Here is a 12,112-nt window from a genome sequence, read left to right on the forward strand (position 1 = left end):
GGTGTTGTCCAGACCCTCTCAGACATGACATATAGCCAGATTCCCCGTGCTAAATTTGAATTACTAATGTCTCCGGAGGAATGTGAACAGAGCACCGAGAGCAGGGGTCAGGAGAGGAGGGTGAGCCAGTATCCTCCTTTAACTGTGATCTGGCTCCTCTTCATAGCCTCCTCGCCTCTCTGACACTCACCCACACAGAAAAAGAAAGACGGGTGTCAAAGGACAGCAAAGACAAATGCAGCAGAAACACAGTGGAGGAGGAAACACAAGGGACGTGTGAGGAGAAACCGAGAGCATCCAAGTAAAAATAAGAATAAAAAAAATACTGTTCACTGTGAGAGTCATTAGGATGAAATAATTGTAGAAAAAGAAGAGTGGTTTTGAATTGGGGGGTGGAGAGAGTGTGAAGTTGATGAGATGAGGGAAGAGGGAGAGAGCGAGGCTCTCGGGTGCCGGGGTTCTCTCAGATGCAGGACACTACCATCTGGATGAACACTGAGCCAGGGATTTGAGGCTGAACAGAACATTTCTGGCTTCACCTTAACATTGGAAAAGACCAGAGAAAAAGATTCTCAGACCAAAAATATACATTCGTCCCATCAGCAACCAAACAGTCTGTGTCCACAACAATGCCATCCAACTGCCCTGTGGGCATGTTCATAGAAACACTACCACACCAGACCAGAGGTCTGGCGGTTTTTATACGTATGTTAAACATACATATATAGAGGATTTGTAGGATTCTGTTAAGAAACAAACGAGTCCAGTGTATACACATGCATGCACACACACACACACACACACACATATATCCACATATATGTGTATATACAAACATACATATATATATACACATATATACATAAATATATATACACCCACAAACACACATTTACACAATAATGTGGTAATCAATTATGATTAATTGTGATTAATAAGAGACTTAGTCATCTCTAATGTGAAAGATTAAATTCTGTATATTGGAACAAAAAAAAACAGCCTGGAGACGTATTTCACACCTGTTTATATACGTATATATATATATATATATATATATATATATGCCACTTTATCCCTCTGTAAGCTCAAGAAATACCTTAAGCAAACTTGCACATCTCTCCAATACAATAAAAAGTTCCAAGAATTGATCTCTCTCTCTCTCTCTCTCTCTCTCATATATATACATATACTGGTGGCTGGCCCTCCCTCTCCTTCTTCTGTCAATAATCCCAGTTTGGAAACACTTTAAACAGACCTGCACACTGCTCTAATACTAAAGTGAAATCCCAGACATGCTCACTTCCACACCCGCAGGGTTAATTAGAACTGTTTCATACAGCCACTGCCATGCCTTTAAACATTAATGGCCGCATGCATTACAACTACAGCATTAACATATCCAGAAAGTTTAACCTATTCTCTCCTCCTTGACTCAGATGTAAGCAGCAGAGGGGAATAAAAGAGGACAGTTGACCTCTGCTGCCCCCTGTGTTGCAGCTGGAAAACAACAAGTGCATTTTCCATGAGGAGCAGCAGCCAGCCTTGGATGAGAGGAAGCGGAGCCAAGCCACCATGCAGGCTGCATGACAATCAGCTTATATGTTAGCAGTTAGAGAGTGATCTCACACCAGAGGCTATTTAGTTCCAAATAAAACAAAGACGAAAAAGTAGCAATAAAACAGGGAATCACAGCAGCAGCAGCGCAAACAAAAAGATGGGGATAGGACCATTGTTATTTGCTGTCGTCAGATTTTATACGAAAATCATATAATTTAAGATAATCAAAACTGTTCCACTAATGTAAACTCCATCTGAAATCACTGTGATCCAGATTCGTAATGTTTAATCATAGAAGTCTGTATTTGTCTGCGAGGTGAAAATAACTTCTCTGATATGAACAATTTCGGTCGTGCAATATCACCGGGATTCTCATTTGTGACCGTGCAGCACAATGAATTTCTCCAGGAAAGATTGTGAGATTAAATATGAGGACAGTGTGATCTTTTCTGTCAAACACAACTCAGTTCAGATGAACTCCCTCAACTTCTTTCCCACAAAAAGAAACATCAGTTTTTCCACCAGGGGACAAATCTTTGGCCAAGTCCTTTTTAATAAACGGCTTGATACCCCAGTCTGTCCCCTGGAGAAAACACTGTGGGTGTGTGTTCTCTATTAAAGACCACACGCAAATGAGTTTTCCAAAAAATTTAAAAAAAAATGAAAAAAAATAAAAAGGAGAGAGAGATTATTCTGGAAGCTTTCACATTGTGATTAAGCTCTGCATGTGTGAATGAATGTGAGTGCGAGACGAAGTTTGTTATGAGTCACAGCCATAAGCAGTTGAAGAACAACAGCAGAGGGGCCGGTTGCACAAAGTATCGCCTGCAGGGAGCTTTTAACGTCTGAGAAGAAAACAGAATCTCTCTTCCTCCATCTCATCCTGCTGCCACATAAAAACTCCTGGTAAACACGAGAAGGAACCGCACCGCCTCTTTGGCCAAGATGTGAGAAATTGCAGGGATCAAAGAAGCCCAATTATCATGTGTTTATGGAGTGCCAATTATCCCTGACAGTGGCAGGAAAGATTGTGTAACACTCTGTTACACTACAAAGGCAACGGCAAAGGTGCTGGAGTTCTTGTGTGTGCACTTGTCACACTGTGGGGGCGGTCGCTGCCTTCCACAGTCACCTAACAGTCACAAATCCGCTCGCAGAGGTCCAAGGATAATGGCCGCCGACGACGACTGCCACGGAGATCACAGCAAATTAAAGCTAATTGCCCAGAGATGGGAGACAAAGCACAATGACACACAATTTCAGCAAGTAACTGGAGCTGTGTTGGAGGGACGTACTGTAACAGCACTCTTTGGAGAAATTGCATCATATGCCACTTTGTTAATGGGAGGATAATGCTTCCTTGGACAATGCTCTTGGATTTCCGAATGTGTTCTGTTGCAACACAGATGCTTTTTGGTTATGGAGACGTAATCCACTCCTATTAGACCCGGCGTGCCATTACACACGATAGTGAATATGTGTTTGTTTGTTTTTTTTAAAGCGTTATATGGTAAAGACGGGAAAACAAAATTACAAACCAAATTACAAACTCCTTCCCTTGTCATTCATGTCGTAGACGTGACATTTGTTTTCTGAATGATGTGTAGAGAAGACATGAAGTGGATTGTGACGACACTGAGGAATAAAAATCTCGAGTAGCAAATACGAGAATCAAACATTACAAAATTAATAACCAGGACTGAGCTCCGGTGACAACTTGACAAAATGTGAAAGTAATGGGTCGAACTGATGTAAAAGAGCATTTGAACAAGGACACAGAGTAAGAAATATCTGAAAACCAATAGGCAGTCTCCACAGAAGGGTGAGAATGTTAATTCAGATTTTGTCTGGAAGCGGTTTAAACCAACCAGCCATCTTGTACTGTAGCCGGAGCTAATAAGAATATAAAAAATAAATATAAAAAGCATTGCAATAATAAATGCTGTAATTTTAATTCACCGTAAAATAATCTGAAATCCTGATTTTATCTAATGCACATAGTAGTTAAAGACTCCTGTAGGAGTCACCACATACAGCCAGGTCATTACCCCTCACATCCAGGCATGTGCAGTGAACGCAGCCTGGGCATTTTAAAAACACTTCTCCTCCGGCTGCTCTTGCATGAAGATCCAAACAACAGATCTGCTGACAGATCACCGTGGGAAGTACTAAGATGAAGTATCAATGCCAAGATCCCGTGTCAAATCCCGTGTTTGGATCTGAGGGAGCAGGCAGCCAACAAGGGGATTGGTGGGGGAGTAACTGTGCATATGCAGTTATTCCCATGGCTGCTCATGCTGGAGGTCTGTCAATGTAATCCTCTGTCTCTGCAGAGTGTGTATGCAGTGTATGCAGAGATGCTTTGAGGAATCAGCTGCTGTAAGAGGACTCAGCGTCGCCGATATATACCTACAAGAGATGAAATTCTAAAACAAACACTTATGAAAATCTGCTTTCCCATCGCAGGAACTCCAGTTTTTAATAACAGTTGGTAATACAAAGCAATATCACTAATTGCAAAATGAGCACATTTTCACATTAACAGAGGTGATTACTGTTAGAAGAGGTAAAACGCTACATCCACACTATTCAGCTTAAGTTTAAAAAACAATAATAATAATAATAGAAAAATAAAATTATTTTTCCGCCTTTATTTCTGTTTAGGGAACGTGGAGAGCGGGGGTCAACCTCAGCAGGTGGAAGCCCCTCTGAAGGGGTCGTGAGCACATAACAACTAGATCAGTTTTAAACGTTACTCCATATTAGGGGTGCCCAATAAGTAGATCAGGATCTACCAGTAGAGTGCAACTGAAGTGCAAGTAGAACAGGGGCAATTAAAATATAAAAATAAAAATATATAAGTAGATCTGAATCAAAGAATTATTTTATTGATTCCCTGAGGGGAATCTTTTAAATATTAATAAATATTAATAAAACTGTGCTGTAGAGCTGCATACATTACATATACATTTTAAGATTTTCCATTAATGCGATGACTTCAGATTCCCTGGTTTCCAGACATGAGCTGTGAAAATGTTCAGCCTGCCAACAGACAGAGCGTGTTGAGGAGGGTAAGGGGGGAAAATGGGGTCTGAGTTGAAGGCAGAGAGCTATAGAGGAGAGCAGGAGTGATGTCAGGGTGTTTGAGTGAGCAGGGCATCCATATTCAGGTGGAGGACTCGGGGGCTCAGCTGGCACACAGAACAAGAAGGTCACCACGAGACGAGGAAGCATGCAGAGCCAGCCGACACAGCAGTCAGAGTCAACATCTCTTTTCCTGTCACTCACACTTTTGTTCTCTTAGTCAAGTTAAGCTGAATCCCTGACCTAAACACTACCACCAACAGAGCACATTTACATACCATAACCCCACCCCAACACGCTCCACCTACTGGTGGAAAAGGAAACAGAGTCTCCATCCAGTTACTGATATCTACAGTATGTACTGCCCATATATACAGTGTTATTTCCTCTCCTCTACTGTACATGCTAGTACAAATTAGCTCGTGTAAAACAGTCTGACACATAAATATGACACTGAAGAAATCTAATCCGTACGGAAGTCTGAGCTCCACGAATGACTGTGAGCACAAACATGTCTATTGACATCCTTTCTACCATTGTCAATATTATCTGATTATGAAAAGACTAACCAATAGATTCCACAATTAGCCGTGGTTCACTCTGAGAACCAGCTCACCTCCATCAGTTACTGCAGACAAGCTCACCGCCAGAGCTTCAATTAACAGAAAAAAAACAAGAATCTTCAACTAAAAAAACAGCTGTAACAAGATCCTCTGACCGACTCATACACACATCCACACACTTAGCTATTGACTACAACGCAACAAAAATCATTGTCCGTAGGGGCAGCTTAACAAGGGGGCTATTGTGAACAGGAAACAGCTTGCAGCAAAAGATGAGAACTTTCCATCTCTTCCTTGCGAGCTGTCAGAGCAGGAGGCTGCAGGAGGGCAGCTGTTTTTACTGGCACAAAAAAAAAGAGGAGACAGCAGAAAGTGTCAAGAGACAAGTTACAACCTACCCCACAGCCACAGAGGAGAACCAGCACATTAAGCCAGGGAGAGGAATGATGTGGCTAAGCTGAGAGTACAGAAGTACGGTGTAGGGAGGAGGGCTGTGGAACGCCACTGCCACTACTGCCTGAATTTATCTCCATTAGCTGATGCAGACCATTCCAGGATCTGGAGACCAGACGGACTCTCTCCAGTGAGGGATTAAGGGCTGAGTGATGCGAATGGGCCGTTTCATCAGGTAATATCAGACCTGGCTCGTCAAAATCTGCCATCGTAGCACAGCCTGTGTGTGCTCTCTGTATTTATGGCTACTTTTACAACTACTGCAGCAAATACTTTGAATGTCAACATGCACACAGGCTAACATATGCATCGTCAGGAACATTGAGGAGGAAAATTAACAATCACAGTTGATGCTAAAATTATCCGACATCCCTGAGTCACATACATTTCCCCAGTGTGGGATCAATACAGTTCAATCTAATCTAATCTGTCTAAGGGTATCTTAAAATATCACTCTGGTATGTACTTCTCATTTAGTCCACTTTCTAAACTTAGAGCAATAAAAACCTAAACCTGAGAAGTAATACTGCTCATGAAATGAATCTGTTTAAAAAACATTTTTAATGAACAATTTAAATGTATTTGTCAGTTTAGAAATTGGTTCATTAATACACTCTAGTTTGATAACTAGAACATATTAGCGTGTGCAGTTTTTGTATATTTGTGCAAATATACAGTATATACCAATTTAAAAAAAAACATCAGAAATGTACCCACGTACCCAAAATACCTTTTATATTCCAGTGTGGCTCAAACACCTCCACTGTTGCAGAAATCCTGTCTGTGACTAGAGCATCCCAGTCATATATTCCCTTATAAAGGAGCACTTGCTTTTTACACATAAGACATATAAATATCTACCTTAAATTCAACAATGAAATATGGTTTAAACATAGTCTGGATTTTTGTCAATGAAAAAAAAATGCACATATTTTCTCATTGTGCTCACTCTCCAAAACCTTCATTTCTTTACTTCTTGCTCACTAATAGTCGTATCTATTCCGATTTTCAAGGAAACATGAATTGTGTTGAAGCTCGGCATCGACTGGCCGTATAAACAGTCCACAGTCGCCCAGCGTTCTTAATTAAGGCACTTTGTTTTTATTTGGCCTTCATTCCTAGAGGCCTGGATTAAATTGGATTCTAAATGATCCAGAACCAATTTTTGCAGCCATATTCTTAGATGGCATGTTCACTAAACTGTCACCAATATACTGGCAGCTGGGTAATTTTCCCGTATGAGAGGGCAACCACAGTGGAGGAACCAGGTCTCCCTGGGGGAATCGTGGGAAGATTTGAGGAGGGCATTTGGCGGGGGGAAAAATGGGACGGGGTGAGCACTGTAGAACATATCGTTTAAAGGCAACAGCCCCTCGAGACACGGGGGGGAGGCGAGGGGGTTTGAAAATGGGATTCTGAACACTTGATTCCCATATTCCGGATTTTCGGAGGTCATTCTGCGACACAGTGCTGACGAAATGGTAAAGCGATGAAGTCACACCGTAAAACGCCACCAGTAAAAAGGACAGTATTACAGTCAGCAGAAAGGCAGGAGATAGATGGATTTTTTTTACATGAGCCTGCATATTTGCATATATTTCAACTTCATGAGAATGAGGTAGATTAAAAGAGGATAAAAGGAAAGAAAAGTGACACTGTGATTGTGAGATAAAAAGAAAAGGGAGGCGTGGGTGAGCAAATGAGGGAGGTAAAACACACACAGGAGACGGGATGGCAAGTTCACATTAGGGAATATTTCTGAGCAGAAAAAAATATTTCCCTTTTCTGCACAAGCTGCACCGCAGGGGGTTGTACACAGTTTTACAGCACATGCCTCAGACTCAAACACACTTCCGCCCCACCTCTCCTCCTGTCTTCTCCCGCTACCTCCCAACCGCACCGTCTTCCCTCCTCCACACTTCCTGTACAGTATCTGCTGCAGGCTATTGGGAGAGAGGAGGCAGCCAAAAAGGCTGATAACCAGGAAGCGGTCACATCTGGCCTCCGCTAATTCAATTCCACACAAGTTTGCTTTTCCTCCCAATAACATAACCTAATTAAAAAGAAGGAATTGGAAGCACATTCATTTCCAATTCATCAATGAGGAGAGAGGCAGAAGAAGTCTTCTAAAAGGTTTGGTCTTTTTTAATTAAAATCAAAATTGCGCCACGCTGCTTTGAATTATATATTTACTAGAAATGAATCCAACCGGCAGTGATTACACAGGCCCATATGGCTATCAATACTCCACATTATTAGACACACTTGGTGTATTAGACATACCTCCTCCTGCATTTACAAACTCCACTAGCCCCAAAGACTCAGGTGTGATAGGAGTTTTAATTTCACAACATCAACTTTTTAGTTAGTTTAGAGCTGAAAAAACTTCAGTACCTTAGTAGGCTGTGATTGGCTGAGAACTAATGTTACCGAGTCAGAGGTAGCTTTGTTGGAAGCACACTGTCATTATCACAACGTTTGGGGTTCGAAGGTCAACTCTAATGAGTTAAGGGCCACCACTGCAACTAGCATTTCATTGGAGAACCACATCAGTGTTCAAGAGAAATTAAAGATGTTTTTTAAAAAGTATTTTTGTTTAATATACTATATTTAATACTTTACTATACTGCAGTGTTTTTTCTTGTTCTTGAATAAACAGTTGAAGCCTTTTAATGATAGAAAAAAGTGGGAAAAAAAATGACCTCAAGGGCAAAATGAAAGTATTATTGACATCTAGTCACGGGCCAGGTTTTGGGGTTTAACTGGCCCATATTGGCCCCCGGGCCAGGAGTTTGACACCCATGATATACAGCCTGATGAGCCGTTTGCCATTGAGAGAAAAATAATGTCTGATGTCTAATTTTTATTGTGTGCATTAAGGTAGTACTCAGAAGAGTATTTTTACTGAATTATACTCTGTTTATTTACTCCTCATAATATAAGCCCCCCTTCAATTTCACACCATTAGAGACAGCTGCCATGCAACACTTCGGACCAAACATAGCAACATAAAAACATGCCAATATTTCACTGCCAGTAACTGTGATGAACTGGCACAGTCTGCGCTGCCAACAGCAAAACATTCACGGCTGCAGTGTACACACCAAGAAATGAGAAAACATCTGCTTTGGTACGGCGAGGAACAACAATGGTACCTGATCATAACGGGTAGAGTTACTGCCACTGTAACACAATTTGGATGATTTGCTTCACAGGGTTCATTTGTATTGAGCAGTCTTAGGAAAAAAAACAAAAAAACTAAGACACCAGTTCTTAAGAGTTTGAGCAATTTGATATTTATATAGTTATTTAATACACAGGGGGGAGGATCTAAAAGAAAATGATGTTCAGTGAAAAATATTTAAATTTTGTATTTTGTGTTTTTCTTTTAAATAATGTGTTTGTAAATTACTAAACAAGACTAACAAACGATTCGATGTGATTCTTGCCACAATTTGGATCCTTGTGATTAAAGGAAACGTCAAATACAGTATACGTCAGAGTATACTTTCATGTACACTTTTAAAATTCCATATACCTAATTATGCAGTGGCCACTGTCAGACACTGCTCTGGATCTCCAAGACACTGAGGAGTCCACAACCAAAATCCAAAAACCTTATTTTATTTCCTTCTCTGCTGCTCGTCTTGGTCCATATCCTGGACTAAAAAGTTGCAAATAAACAACTATTCTTTTTCTACCCAGACACACTGTCATTGCTGTGAGTTTCCAAAGCAAGTTGAAATCATTCTAGGAGCATCTAACGTTTATTCCACTTCCACAGACGCAAACACCTCAGTTCCATGTGCTACGTATGGAGGCAGTTTCAGAAAAAAAATAAATAAATAAAAAATAAAATCCTTCACGGACTCTCAAAAAAAAAAAATTGCTGAAAGTTTACTGTTGTGGTTGTAACTCCACACAGATACAGTAAGTGTGTAGTGGACTTTAAAAGTCTTTGCGAGCTCGCATTGATATTAATCAGTTGTAAACATGTTCTGTTGCCTCTTGAGGCTAAAATGTGAGGAGAAAAGAAGCAGATTTTTCTCCATTCAACCGTGAAAACAAAACACAACGGTTACTTTCTGAACACAATGCAGTCGGGGTAGAAGACAAAAGACAATGTACCTGGAAGTTGATAAAAGTTAGCACACAATTGTATTCAATCTGGACATTATGCTGAGACACTGCAGGTGTGTTTAGGTACCGCTTGACCGGGCCACCGGCTCCAGAGAAGACAGAAGAACTCATGGGGAAGCTGACGGACTCCTCACGAAACTGAAGTCGTCGATGGTCCACTTGTCGTTGAACTTGGTCACTTTGATCTGCATAGAAAGGACACGGGGGGGGCTGAAACCAGATGTTATTTTTTATATATTTATCTATTTTATGTGGGTAAGTGGTGTTTGGTCAGTCTGGACTTCAAAACAAAACATCAAAACTGCCTTTCATCTTAATAAGCACTGACAACAAACAAAGGGAAAGAAGAAAGGATATTGTCAAAGTAGCTGCAGGGGAAGAAAAAAAAAACAATTTTTGCAAGGACAGTGAAAAGATGACAACAGGCATCATCAGTGACAGAGTTTATCTATCCTGGCTTTTAACAGAAGAGTGACTTCGGCGGTAACAAGGTCTACACAACAAACAACTAAATCTCACAGTGGAAGAAACCTGTAAAACAAAGACGTTACCTCGAATGACACCAGTTGGTGTGTTAACACATTTGCCGCAGTATGATGTATTTAAGTTGGTGGAAAAAGGAATGAATTTCAGATCAAATATATTATCTCTGGCTGTTTTGTTAGACGTGTCGCAACATTTAATATGCAAACTTTATTTCCAGAAAAGATTAGTAAGAAAAGAACGGCACATTTTCTACATTTGGTTAAATTCTGGTTGGCATTCAATGATTTAAAAGGAAGAAAGGAAAGAACAAATTGATGGTGTTTATATATACAAACAGAGTAATGTCATATAGAAAGCCTGCAACAAGCACCAAAAAATATGACAGACGCAAAGATGTTTAGAAATTTTATACAAACAGAACTGCCACTCATGGTGATTTGGTCTGTGTTTTTCCACACAATAAGTACATGCAAATAAAAAATTCCTTTACAATGAAAGATTTAGGGCATCAGCAAAAGTCTGTGCACATACAGTACAGTGCAGGGCAAGAGGTGAAAGTGCTGCTGACCTTTAACCCTCAGGCTGCAAAGACAACGGCACAGATATAAAGGCTCAGGACCACTCTGGGAAATCACTGACGCCTGCAACATCAATAATTCTCCTTAATACTCTTTCACGCAAAGAGGAAGCCTCTGCTTCAACACTGCCATGCAAATACTATACAGTCCTGTCAAGATGATGTCTGCCTTTGCCCAGGAAGTAAAAGGGTTGTTTTTTTTCAGCAGAACAATCCCAAGCTCCGTTCTATATCATTAAGAGGAGAATCAGACAGTGGAGACGGACATTCCCCTTCCTCACTGAATAGAAACGTTTAACTTAAAGAGAGACTCACTGACCCTGGGGCTTATTTAACTTTGTTAAAACATTGTTTTTAGATACATTTAATTCACCAAAACCTGGGATTTTACCTAAATCCCCAAAAAGATAAGTGAATTAATTAAATTTGGACATGAGTTGGATAACCAAAGAACTGGGTGATAATATTCTAAAATATTTGAAAAAATATATTTAAAAAAAACAAACAGATTAAAGCAGTATGAAATCTTTGTAGAATACCAGCACAACAAACGTAATGATTCATTTGTTTTGCGCCAGCTTTAACTTACAGACGAGGTGAGAGTGGCTTAGTCTGGAAGTTGCAGTTGAGAGGTGTTCTAGTATAACACAAGGTGGCAGCTTCTTTAACAACACTTCCCACAATAGGACCTGAATGTTCAGACTCTGAGTACAAAGTGTAAAAGTGTAGCTCGTAACGCCTCAAAGCGTATATTAGGAGGTGCGTTACAGGTTCTCTGAAGTCATTTGTTTCTGGCACATCAGCATTCACAGCACAGCAGAAGCACACGCTGTGTTTCATTCAGGACAGGTAGCCTTGAGTCAATCACACGTGGTTTGCCTTGTTCCTGGGAGCAGAGCACAGAGCCAGCCATCTGATTCCAAACAGGTAGGCTGTGCTCACTGTGGTTCTACTTTAAAGGGCATGTATGTATGTGAGACGTTCATCTCCAGCCACAGCCACTACTGTATGGACTCTTACAGGCACAAGGTCAAACTGAAGAGTCAGAAACGTAATGGCTGAGGGAGATTAACGCCAACTAATGCTCGTGATTAGGGCTGTCAAAATTAATGAGGTTAATTATTTCGTTTAATGAATTGGATTAAAAGTGTTAATGCACGTTGACACACGCGCAGAATTGAAGCCGCTGTTTAATCTATGATTCACCGTCTATCTACACGGTCGACACAGATTGTTATTTACTCACACTCAG

The 12,112-nt window shown here is 40.6% G+C and overlaps 1 long non-coding RNA gene across 1 annotated transcript in view; it reads right to left on the reverse strand.

Moving 5' to 3' along the window:
* The window catches only part of LOC103392654 (uncharacterized), a 92,287-nt gene that overhangs the window by 48,539 nt on the left and 31,636 nt on the right, over nt 1-12,112 (reverse strand). The window contains exon 3 of the long non-coding RNA XR_522938.3: nt 9,865-9,982. This is a non-coding gene — a long non-coding RNA (uncharacterized LOC103392654). The remainder of the gene's footprint in view (nt 1-9,864; nt 9,983-12,112) is intronic.

Source organism: Cynoglossus semilaevis, chromosome 17 (genome assembly GCF_000523025.1).
Source record: "Cynoglossus semilaevis isolate Cse_v1.0 chromosome 17, Cse_v1.0, whole genome shotgun sequence".
NCBI classification, from domain to species: Eukaryota; Metazoa; Chordata; class Actinopteri; order Pleuronectiformes; family Cynoglossidae; genus Cynoglossus; species Cynoglossus semilaevis.